At 37.6% G+C, this 13,575-nt stretch overlaps 1 protein-coding gene across 4 annotated transcripts in view; it reads right to left on the bottom strand.

The window, feature by feature from the left end:
- The window catches only part of suco (SUN domain containing ossification factor), a 41,828-nt gene that overhangs the window by 27,982 nt on the left and 271 nt on the right, over positions 1-13,575 (bottom strand). The gene's annotated exons all lie outside the window — the stretch shown is intronic.

Consider the following 13,575-nt stretch of genomic DNA (forward strand, 5'->3'; position numbering starts at 1 on the left):
AATGTGTCTAATCAAATGAAAAACATTCAAATACAAAGATTAATAAATAACCTCAATTCCCCCCCAAAAGTGGGACACTGTGTAAAAGGCAGGTAAACATTTGCTAAGTTTTCTAAGTTCAATTGTGAATAAAATATGGGTTTACAATATTTACAAATGATTGCGTTCCTTTTTTAGCTTTACAGTGTTCTGCTTTTTGAATTGGAGTTGTATACGGAGCAATTCAAGAGCACAAATATGCTGTTTGTACTGAGACATTTAAACCCAAACCAAAATGTCAAACAAGTGGGAGGCACGGTTGGCCTGGCTCCATTCATTCATGGGGATGATGCAGAAAGACCTCAGTGTTGACATTTCTTCCAAAGGTAAGGAGGCAAGGCTGGTGAAGAGAGGAGGGGAAAAAAAGCTCAAGAAGGAGGAGCATGAGTCCGCAGTCGGCAGAGTGTTCCCCATTCTGCTTCTCTTCTTGTTTCCTGACCGAACTCATACGGTCCTAGGATTTTCAGTAAGTCTTTTGCCTTTTGCATATTAGTCTCTAAAAGCAAGAAATATTCCTAATAATGATGAAGATAACACTTTATAGCCAGATGCACAGAGAGGCAATAGCTACATGTCTGTGCTGGTTCCGAGCAGACAAATCCCCTGATATTTCCTGTTGGCTTTAGGCGCATTCAGAATCGGGAGACACAATTCAGCCTCATCGAATCAACTGTACTATACTAACTGACTGGGTTGACACAGGAGACAAAACTGCAGAGGCAACAAAGTGAGAACTGTTTAATCTGCCGACAACAAGTCTAATTTTATCACCAGCTGCATGGCATGCAAAGTGCCCTCTGATCTCTTGTCACACAGGAAGTTTTCCTTCTGTCTTAAAGATTTCAGACATATTGATGTACGCCTATGACCTTTCTCCTCTTTCACCAATTAGTTTTTTTTTTAAATGAAATATCAATAACATATACAAAAGGTTAACACTCATCATTCTGCCCTGTCATACAAACTGGTCTTGGTCCCAACATGACACTGCAGCACATGTAGCCTTCAACGTAAGTCACAGGAGATTAGTTGCCGTCTTTCGATTTCCTGACCTAAATCTCTGATCAGCTTGTTGCTCTCCATTACATAAAGTCTCCCTGACACACATTCATTTTAAATAACCAACAGCATGTGATAAGTCTTAGAAATCCATTAAAAAAACTTTCTATTTTGACACAAACAACAAGTTAAAAGGATATATGTCAAATAAGGTTAAATTACTCAAATTACTATGGTTTTAAATTCATAATAAAGAGCAGAGTGAATACTACATTATCTGTCCTGTGTCCACGGGGAAAGGAGAGTCTTGTGATGTTCACATTATTCCAGATATGAGGGGAGTTGCTGGCTGGAGTGAGTTAAGAAGGAAAACCATGTCAATAACAGCTTAACTTGAGTTCAACTTTTCTCTTTAAATTTGACTGTAAAGCCAACCCAGCCTAACCACACACAGAATTTTAAAAAAACGAACAAACAAGAAATTCAAAAATCCCAATCGCTGAGGATTTATTTTCCTTAGCCACAGAAATTGACAGAAAGACACACAATGTTTTACTTTCACACTGAATAGAGACAGGAACATGGGAGAGGTAAAAGAGCTGAGGAGAGAATCCAGGATCCACGTGGCCAGAGGTGGATTATGGGGCGTGGAGATGTGCCAGGGCTTGCCTGGAAAAGTAGGCCAGAGCATCTGCCAGGCAGACAAAAACATGCCGTCACTGTTTGGAGGAAAACAGAGGGCAGTGCCTAAAGCTCGGCCTTAAGAGGACTGACCATGTTTGCGTGTGCAAGTTGGAGTCTGTGTGCACGCCAGTTTTGCTCCACATTGAAGCATGAAATAACGGACAACAGCAGTTTGTTCTAAAGCTTGCTGATCCTCCATAATCCTCTTCACTGATGCATCCTCGTAGCCACCAGGACAGAGCGGCTGAACTGGAAAACTGCTCGCTTCCCAACTCAGAGAGTTCTTAACCAGGGTCTAGCTGCAGCACATTGCTGGTATAAGCAGGTGTTCTGGCCTGGTTTATTGACCGCTGGTAAAGTACATCAGGGATCTTCAAGATTTTTCATTTTCAAGCACTACATGGTCATGCACTAGTTTATACAGCTCCTTGTTCACATGATTCAGCCTTGTAAGCTCCGAGAGCTCCTTATCACTCTCGTCACGCAACGAATTAGCATCCAAAGATGATAAAGAATTTTCCTCATCGCTGACCGCAAAATTCTTAATTTGCTTTTTTAAAATACTGAATCTCCCTTTTCTGATTATCTCCAGTCTCATGTCAGCCTTTTTATAGTCTTCATGCAGACTACATTTTCTTTTTAAATCTTTTGATAATCATTTCATCTTTTTCCTCATCTGCGATCATCAAACTTGCCATGCAATTTAACCTTTCCATGAAAAACCATGTCAAAATTTGTACCCTATTTTGTCACCTATAAGGTGACTGATAACTATCATTGAATGCATTTTTCCCCTCTGTATTCAACACTTGTCAAATGCTCATGTTTACTACCTAGTGCTGCAGACGCATTAACCTGTAAACATTAACAATGCTGCATTTTTTCTTACTGCCTTCCTCCGCTTGGAGTGACCCAAGTTACTGTAATGGGGTTTGAGTACTGGGTTCATTTGCCTAAGTGCTATAATGCTATGTGCTGACTTGATGTATTGGAGGAGTAGAGGCACTGCAATATACTTCAGCCATTAAGAATAACTAGCCCTGCTTTCTGACACAAAGATACAGGCCTGTACTTATCAAGCATCAGATCAGATCAGAAAGCAGTCACACCTGACTCAGAGGGTGTTGCTTCATTTACTTACTTGCCTAATTTTAGCTTACAGGTTGAAATATCTCAGTCTTTTCCTTAGAATCAAAGTGGAGTTCGCAGCTGTCCTAACCTGTCAGGATTTCCCAGTAGCTGGAAAGTAAAAGAAAAAAAAGTCTGTGCAACAACTAAGTGAACAGAAGATCAAATTAAAGGACAAATTGGAAAAAAAATCCCTGTCGGACTAATTGCACAAAAGCTTTAACGCAACTAATGGATAGATAGAAAAGGTGAAGGTTAAGCGTCTGTTAACAGTTAACGAGGGATCGACCAATTTAAATCGTAAAACTGATTTATGATAACCCAACTAAGTGTGGAACAAAATAATATTGAGGAAGGTGCAACAGTAAATAATGGAGTCTAATGGACCATTTAGAGCTTGTTTTGAAGGAGCAGAGCACCAGTTAGGTTATCTGGTCAATGGGCTATGAGTTTATGTTTCAGCAATGTGTCCATCATTAACCAAGCCACAATTCACGAATTTATTAATGGCTACACCTCATCAAATATTAGTCAGACTTTAATCAAGTGTACACGCAATAAAGACATGATGGGTCCTCACCCAAAATGTGCTCTAAGGTCAAGGCCACATCCGTCATTTTACAGGCACTTATCCATTTTCACAAGAAATACTGCCTTTCCTTGAGTACTTGTCAGATCTTAGTGTCTTCACTTAAAACGGTGTCCCAAGGTCAACAACATGGTGACATCTGTCATTTTATAGCTAATATAAGGAGATCTTTGATTAATCGGGTACCAGATGAAACACATCATCAGTGACGTTCTGGTTAAGTTTTAATCATATGTGCCACTTTTATCATTCAATTAACTGCATTTATTTGAAAGCTGTCTGATACGAAAACGGACGCTGAGCCAAAATTTGCATGTCACAAATGAATATTTCAACTGTATTAAAGCTCAGAGTGATAAAGCTTTTATTCTGCATCCCTTAAAACAGACGTCAGACTTTAACGTGTACGTGACAGTTTGTTACATAACGCCAAAACCTCATCCTGTTCCTTCTCAATATCACATAATTACAATTTAATAACACGCTTGAGTAGACTTTAGATCTTGAAAGGACACATACGCTTATTATCCAAACCACTTTAAAGTATTTGTGAAACTTGTCTTTTATGACTTATACGGATCACTCCGAGTATACCAGCACTGTGACGCACCTTCAACATTTACACAGGAGCCTTTATCCAGGATGTAGTTTGAATGAACAGACACACCTCTATTTGGGAGCCATCCCATGGTGCACCAAGTAGGCCAAGTCACCAGCACAAAGAAGGACTGCTGCTTCTACAGGCATAATTCACTAAACCTGCCAGCAGTCTACTGATTAAGACCATTTTTATAAAAAACCTGGGAATAAATCACAAATAAATTAATATGTTTTAGAGGGGAAAAAAGAAAGAAAAAGACAAAAAAAAAAAGTCTTAGTCTTTACTTAATTTGGTAAAGCAACCAGTTTGAGGCTTTGGTGAAAATGCCTATTGACAGTGACACTTCTACATGCATAACTGCTTTTATTGTAAAACTGGTTCTTGGTTCTTAACTTCTGATAAATGCCACTCCTATCATAAAAACAGCTAAAACTGAAACTAAAAAAAAAAAAAAAAAAAAAAAAGGAAGAAGAAGATTAAAACAAGACTCTGGAATCCAGCTGCAAATAAAATGAATCCAAAATAAAAGAGCTACAGTAAAATGCAATAACCATTTTAACACCAGTTGGATAAACATTTTAAAGTCACGCTGGCAAAGACTGTTTGCGCAAAAACACCATTGAGCACCTAATTTTAAACACATTTGCAAAGACAAAGACAAATAAGATTTGTATTTTATTATTCACAGATTTTATTTCACCATCATTCACTTTTTGCTTAGTTCTTCGATCTAGTAAGAAAAATAAAACTGCATAAACAGAAACAAATGCATGCAGCCCTTTGTCACATATCCAGATTGTTTAGTATGATTTTGTGGATAAAGTTATTTTTATTCATTTTCTTAATAATTCAATTCATTGTTGTTTTTTTTAAATTTATACATACATACATACATACATACATACATATACATATATATATACATATATATATATATATATATATATATATATATATATATATATATATATATATATATATATATATATATATATATATATATATATATATATATATATATATATATATATATATATATATATATATATATACATACATATACATACATATACATATACACACACATACATACATATATATATATATAATTTTTTTATTATTATTAAATGCAACCAGTTTCCCCTTTGAACATTAAAACTTCACACTGAAAAACCTGCAGAAAATGTTTGCACTTTAGCATTCATGAACTGGATACTATAATTGTTATTGATTAAATGCCTAACCCAGGGGTTTCAGGGGCTCCAGAGTCTTATGTGGCTTTTTTGTCCATCTGGGTCCCTATGAGTCTGACACAAAACTAAATTAATATAAAAATGATCCTTTTAATTTTGCTGAAATTCAACTGCAGTGGTTAGCATGAATGCAAACACAAACAGCTAGTCCTGAGTGCTACTAACCCAAAAAGTCAAGGAGAAAATTGGAGGATTTAACTGTGTTTTTTGGCTGCCAATGCCCAGCTCCTGCTGTGTTCCATATATGGAAATCATACATCGAAAACATACCACACTGAGTTTTGTATTATAATCAAATAGGACTAAACCTAGTAAGAAGGGCGTTTTATTTAATTTCCACTGAATGATGATGGCTTATAAATAAATATGTCTGTCTTACTTCAGCCTCCACATTTCATAAATATGTTTATACTCATTTTTATAAGATTAAGGAACTATATGAGGCTAAGGAAAACTAATTAAAAACTGAGCTGACACCCATATTTACTGTTAAACACCACACTTTAAAACTATTATAGCCAAAAATAAACACAAATCTCTACTAGAGAAAAGATCCCATTAGCAGCAGTGACATTGTACATTACTGCAGTAGTCCCACAGAGGCTTGCCGATGAGACATCAGGACCATCGACCCAGACCAATGGGACTGAAAGATGCACTCATGTGATATAATCCAATTTGATAGGAAAAGCCACTTTGCCAGTGAGAGTTAGCATGGGTGGCTGTGGATACAACAATACATGTGCATTCTTGGCCTGCATGGATACATCAGCCAGCACAGCAGGAGAACAAAAACCCATTAAAAATTCAACTTGGCACAAAGTGTACCAAAGTGCTGCAGCGTGGTGAAACATCTACATCTGTCGTAGATGTTTCACTGCAAACTGGACCCTGTAAAAACCTAGAAGGGAGCCAGGTTTGAAAAATAAAAGACTGGAAAGTGACAAGTACTATGATATGTTGATTTTTAATATAATAATAGCTTGTCAATCATTTTGGATTTAGTAAAGTAAAACAGATTTGATGATATTCTCTTAATGTACAAGCTCCAGCAAAACATCTCTTTATCTTTAAAATTGTCTAAGCCTTGTGGAAAAAAAAGGCCTCCTGCTGGGAATTGCCGACAGACACGCTTCATGCATTAGAAGACCAAACCATACCAACAAGAAAAAGGGACAGAAATGGTCCCACACACACAAAACTCATGCATGAGAGCCTGTCAGTAGCAGCTAAAAGGTAAACAGTGAAGAGCAGTGAGTGAGAGGGGGGAAGGGAGAAAAGAAGAAACAGAAGGTTTTCACAGGGCGGAAAAAAGTAGTACCTTTATCAAAAAGGGCAAGAAAAAGCAAAGTTAATTTATACACCAAACTTGGGAGTATTTACTGTATACAGCTATTACAAATGACCTCAGACCCATAACACAACTGAAGATAAAACACATCTTCTATGAATTATTTTAGACTTATTATATACCTAGCATATACTTTCAAATGTTGTAAATTATTTGCAGCATTAATTAGTCAGGAATCATAAACAATGTAACCACAAGAAGAAAAGGAGATCTAGTTAGAAAAGCAAGTGAAATGAATCCCCTCCCTAACCTTTACCATGCCCTTGTGTCATACAAGTAAACACATGCAGTGATATTTTATTCGTTTTCTGACGTACATCTCCACCTTTAAAACCTTTCAATCTCCACCCTCTGAATACTATTCTCCATCGCAGCAAACAGTAGTATTTTCTTTCAAACCACTGACAAAGCCTCAGGCTGTTGGCCCGTATTCAGCGCTCACTGAACGACTTCCCAGAAAATTATTATGTTTGTGAAGAAAGATTGTGCAAATACGTTCCTCCTCATATCATCAGGTCTGAGATAAAAATAATTTTTAAAAAAAAGTTACGCATATATGTATGCGTCTTGAATACAACTGAGGGACATCACACTTTAAATGTGATTACTAAAATATTTTTTAAGTGACGGAAGTGAGAGATCAAGACAAAAGCTATTTTAATATAAGCTCTGGAAAATGTCAGGAAAATCACGCAGTACCCAAGTCTGAAGTTGCTCTGATTGACAAGTTGACAAGTGAAGTTGGCAGATTGACAACAGCAAAACTCATTATTAAAATTATTCTGGCTACTTGTAAACGATCAAAAACAAATGGACTGGTGGTTTTTAAAAGTCTAATTTCAAAGGTGATTTTTTTCTTTTAATGATTCAAGTGTAAAGCAAATAAATAAAGAGATGGTGATGGGCATAGATTCATCCAGATGGTTGCAGACAGGGACAACAGAGATCCAACCAGGTGGCTTTGTGCACCTCAGGAGACCTGCATAGAAGCCATGAGGAGCACAAGAGAGCCAGCAAGTATCAGACACTCATGTCACAGAAAGCAGATCAGGTTAGAGACCACTGGAGCTTTGGAGACAACAATCAGGTGAAGGCAACTGTTAATGGACAGGTTTACATAGATCTCACAGACCTTGTTGATTAAAAGGTTCTCTTTCCAGGCATGTTGGCTTGATCTTAACAAAGGAGAATCAAAACTGCTGTAAATCAAAAGGGCTGCACATAACTTATAACACAAGACAAGACCAATGTAAAAAACAGAGGTAAAGTCTTAATGCAGATTCCAACTGATGTGGACATTTGGGTTTTAACATGCAGCAACTCTGGGTAATGGCTAGAAAAGTTCAGGGCAGTTTTATATAAACCACATCAGACCATTTTGTCTAGCACTGCCTTGGTGGCACACTTCACAGTTGTTGACTGCTAAAAGAAAAAGTGGCAGCAGAAAGCATTAGCATACAGAGGGGTATGCAGCTGGGACATGAGAAGGCTAGAAAGCAAGAGAGTTTTATGTGCTCATCAGGCTCCATGGCCAGTGGGCAGGAACAAAGGCATGTGCTTTAGTGCCAGTCCAGCTCTGTCTCCTCACATAAAAACTAAAGCAACCAGCCCGCAGGGCAAGACCTTGGTTCAACAACAACACAAACTCGGACTGTGTTACTCAGCTTCTATTCTCTGGGCTTGCAGTAGAGACAAGCAGAGACAAAGTGAGATTACCTACAGCTTCCAAAAATCGTGCATTCAAGCTGTGCATTTTGGCTGTGAAAAACAAACGCATTTTAAAAATGATTTTAAAATGATCAGTTTAAAAACAAATTCAGAAAGCAATTTATTTTACTCAATACTGACTGAAATAAACAACGATCAAGCTAAACTTCCTGGCTCTGTCCTGTTTTTGTGAAAAACAGAAGCAAGAGATGGATTGTCTAAAAAGTTTGGATTAAACTCAAGAGAAAAGGCTGCGAACAATAGTGCCTGGGTTTGGTTTGTAACATGAAAAGGATGACTCCAGATTTTTCTGGCTTTTAAGTCAAATGTCATGTTTGCTGTGATTTATTTATTTATTTATTCCCCCTCTTTAGAAACCTGTTCAGTTACATTCTTCAACGTTTTAAAATCCAGCATTTGAAATCAATAGGACCTTAGCTGAGATAAGCTGCCTTTTCACTCAAAAATTAAGTGAAGGGTAAGAAAACAAGTTAATGGAAGCAATGAGCAGGTCTCCAGTTGGCATATTTCATGATGGAATCCCTTATGTTACAAAACAAATCTATTACTTATATATTCCTTCTTCCTACATGCATAGATTTAGCAAGTTTTGTTTTTATGTTTAAACTCAGTCATTAAAGACAGTGTAAATAGCTTACCATAAACCCCCAAATTACTGTACCAAATAGTGAGTGAGCAGGCAATAGCAATGTTTGTATACACTCAACCTAGAGTCACTAGAGTCCAACTTCTATAAAGAAGAAGAAAAAAACAAAATAGCACACCACTATGTAAACTTATAACCCTTAAAAGCATCTTTGCAGACCATTCTTTTTCTATTATGCAAGTTGCGTTCACATGGACAGATGAGCAGGTAACACATGTATGAGCTCATGACATTGTGCTACATTCTTTGAATCACAGACGCATCACAGTACAGCCACAAGCCAGCTGATGAAATGAATAGCTGCGAGGAGGTGAGCTACAAGAACGCCCAGTAAGCATTATTGTCTTCTTTCAAGGCCTCCTTTGTAACCTTCCAATTTACGGTCCAACCAGCCTCCCATTTCCCAGCTGAAACAGCCAAAGCACACACAAAGTTTTTTGCTGTGACATTTACTTACAGTTCCCAGTATGGGTGCTCCGTGAGTGTGTACTCATGGTGCATGTGGGGAACATAAGGAGGACTGTATTATGTAACAACTACCCCCACCAAAAGGGATTTTTTTACAATGTGGGCAGAACACATAGTTCGTATAACAAGAATGTCCACAAGCTATATCCTGACTTCCTTCTTTGTTAGGCACTCAGCAAAATTTGACAGAAACTGGAGCTCACAGTGAAGAAATTTCTTTTTTTTTGTACAAAAGCTCTATTAAACTTATTTCTACTTCTGTCATTTTGTTCTAGTAGAACAACACTGTATGGAAGTGCTCCAAGTAATCCTCATTTATCTTTTACTGGGCATTGGTGAAGCCCCTCAGTTTACCCACTATCCGAAACAAGCAATTTTAGCACCTCTCATTTTAAGAACACATTACACAAAAGCCAAATTCCTTCTGATTGGACGCTTCTTGAAAACAGAAGGTACGAGCATCAGGTGGGTGAGATTGCAAGTTGCATTTGCTAAACGTCAGTAAATCCTCACTTTTTAACTTCGTAAAGTTAAAGCCTGAATCGGAGCATTCAGAGCGGTCTGAAGCCTGACACTCTGTCTCTTTCAGCTTACATAGAGTGAAAAGAAAATGATCTCATCTTATATTTGTTGAACTACTGCTCATTGTGAGCCGTCTATTAGGTTTTCTTCCTAGCAAAATATTTGCACTGCAAAACACAGCCTCACCCTCAGAGTTGCTCAAGGACTGGAGCTGTGAATTGGGATTCAATAGAAGCAGAAGGTAACTTAAAACCTACACAGTCCTCACTCTACAGGTGATTTAGGAAAGTAAACGGGTTGGTCTTGCATGTGTTCTCCTTCTGGGTTAGCACCAAAGCAAATGAACAAACACGTCTTTTGGCATCACAAGCAGATGCAAATAAAACACCACAGCACCCTAAAGCAATTTTAACTGCACTAATATAATGACATATAAAAGTCCAAGTTAACAGCACAATTAAAAAAAAAAAAAAATCATATAAAAATCGTAAAAGTCAGTAGATTAAAATTCAACACCATCGGCACACAACCCAATTTAAATGAACATGTTCAAAAACTTTGTATGTTTTGCTGATTTTGTTAACAACTGGATGATTAACAATATCTACACTCTAATGGAATATAATAGAAAACCCCCAACTGATCACTTGGTTGCAGAGGTATCTCTTGAGTACTAATCGGGTTATATAATAATAATAATAATAATAATCTTTCTATGCCATCCTTCAGAAGGACAGAATGAGATGGTGACAATATATGCAGTAAAGGGCGTTGAGTACACACCCCAAAAATTAAATAAAGAAAACCTTTTGTGGATCTCGGGTAATTTTCCAGAATATACAACTAAGAGAAAGATGCCAATTGTCTAACAGAAAATCAAACAAGTTCTAACAGTTTCTAACCTGGAATAAATGCTGAACCACCAGACTCAGACAACATTTCTGTGCTAAAGTTGGCATCTAAATAGGAAGAAAATACATATCTGGTAAGCTATCATTACAGATAATCAACCTGGAAATATGCAGTTTCATGCAAACGGTGTCAAGAGCACATGCACACGCACACACGCTCCCCTCCCCTCAATGCTGATGTCAACAGTCTGAGCTAGCTTATTGTGGGCACAGTAAGATCCCTGTTGCTGACTACACGTGAAGGGGCAGCATGACACATGCAGAACACTTTGTTGTGCTTCTCTGAGCACTGCAGCATAGAGATGTACTGCCAAGCAGCTTTAAAACACCCTATAAAAACAGACAACAATTCAACCACAAACACACACACAAAGAAATAAAATAAAAGCATAGATTTTGATCCATAAAAGAACAACAAAAACAACATCAGGCTAGGTCATTTGAAGCAGGACAAGCAGAGTTATTAAAAGCATCAGGTCAATGATCATGACACACCTACCCATAGACACTTGTTACCAGCAATCTAATCCAGAGCCCCCTTTTCAAAGCTTAAAAATCACAGCTGCCTTGGAGACCATCGGATTACTGCAAGGATCACATTCCCCATTTCTCTGCTCCTACCAAGACGTGTGAGAGTTGGCACGGAGGAGTGAGAAGCTGCACGCTAAAAAGGGTTTGCATTACTAATGAAGTTTGTACGTGTAGCAGCATTGTCATTAGTTTGTGGGAAAGTGGAAAAAGGGCCCATTAATATAGGCAAGCAGACACTTGACTTGCAAGGGCCTTACTGGAATATTTAGCTTTCTTGCTATATAATATGTTGGGTCTTTACAAAAGAATATAAAGTGTGCTTAAAATGACTAAATTAGGAGTTTATAAATAACAATTCATAATCAAATCAAATCTTATTTGTGTAATAGCTATGAAGTACCAGGTTTGCAATCCAAGAATAACAGCTCTTGTTTGCTTGCGCCAATATGCAACTCTTTTTCAAAATATGCTACCCTATGAAGGAGCTACAGTACACTAAGTGCTGGAGTGCAAGTTTTACTTATTCATGAAGACATTATATAAGACGAATGCCTGATATGATCCATAAAACATGACTACTAAAATTCAGTGCTTTAAGGAAATAAGGACAAACATGCTTCCTTTAACACTATAGTCAATAGTGTGAATCAAATAACCATTACAGGAAAGTAACCAGAACCATTGCTGGATCTTGGAAAACAAATATTAGGTGATTATTTCCTGGAAACGTACTACACACTTTAAGTAACGTGAAATTTTCTTGTACAGCTTGGGAGTTTTAAATTTCCGCCTCTACCCCAAGGGAGGCCTACGCCACACACCATGTCTCTCGGCTGTCTTGGGAACACCTCAGTATCCCCCAGGAAAAGTTAAAAGCTGTGCTATACCCACAACCTGAGCACCGATAAGCCAAAGGAAACGGATGGGTGGATTTACACGTACATCAAATGTGTCTTTATTTATTTATTTTTTAGGTTATTTAGTCTCCTAAAGAGCAAACTAATCTACATTCTCAAATAAAGTGAGACTGACATATTTATCACAAAGAAATTACCAGAAGGGCAGAGAAAGCTGGACAGCTACCTGCTTCTGAGTCACCAATCTGGATAAAGGTGGCACTTTAGCCAGACTGCTAATCCCATTCCACAAACCCTGCGTACTGTTACCTGCTGCATGCCTCCGAGATTAATACAACTCATGAATTTGTTTAATCTACCAGACCTCTGTGCGCACATACTTTGGAGAACAACTATCATTTTTAGGAGGAGAACTTATTTACCAGAATGTAATAACAGATCTCCAATATGTCTCTGTTAAATCTATGTTAAGTATGTAGAAGTTCGGTGATTTTACAATGATTTTACAATAAGCTAGCTCTTGCGAGTATGGGATTTATTGTTTTATTTTTCTCTGTACAATATACAAAGAGACATTGAAGTTTTATAATTGTAGTAACTTATAAATCATTGGACAAACAACGGTAGCATTTCCTTGATTTAGCTGCTTTTTTGTTTCATATGACAACAACATACATGTCATCCAGAGTTTTTATGAGCTGGTCAGACTGACTGGTCGATTTCAGGATAGCAGTTGATGCCCTTATGGATTTGGCATTGGAAAATAAACCGTCATGAAATATAGTTTAAATCAAGGGGAGATAGACTGATTTTTTTTAGCATTAAAAAGTTTAGAGATAAAGAGTTTAGTTGGTCGCCTCCAGCTTGCCTTGGTGGTCACTGATGTTACCTGACAAGTAGCCCGACTTCATTGGTTTTTAGGTTAGCTAGCTATGCCGCTAGTCAACAGCTGGCTACCAAACCTTCTGACATAATTTAAGTCATTTAATAAATAAAGCTTATCAGTAAGTTGGGTACAAACAAAACAATTTCAGAGCTGTTCTTGGGATAAGAAAGTCCAGAAAACGCCACAGATTGTAACACGTTGTTAATGTTAGCTGTGTAGCAGTGGCATTGATGACTGACGGATATTATGCGGCAGAAGACACCAAGCAAAGCTACGTGGGGACGAGCATCACAAAGCCTGCTCCACCTATTGTTAGGACTGTGTTTTGCCTGACATGTTGATTATAGTGAAGATGTAGAATTAGATGTCGATGAAAGCTTAC

This window comes from Perissodus microlepis, chromosome 23 (genome assembly GCF_051167445.1).
Source record: "Perissodus microlepis isolate ML-2025 ecotype Zambia chromosome 23, ASM5116744v1, whole genome shotgun sequence".
Lineage (NCBI taxonomy): Eukaryota > Metazoa > Chordata > Actinopteri > Cichliformes > Cichlidae > Perissodus > Perissodus microlepis.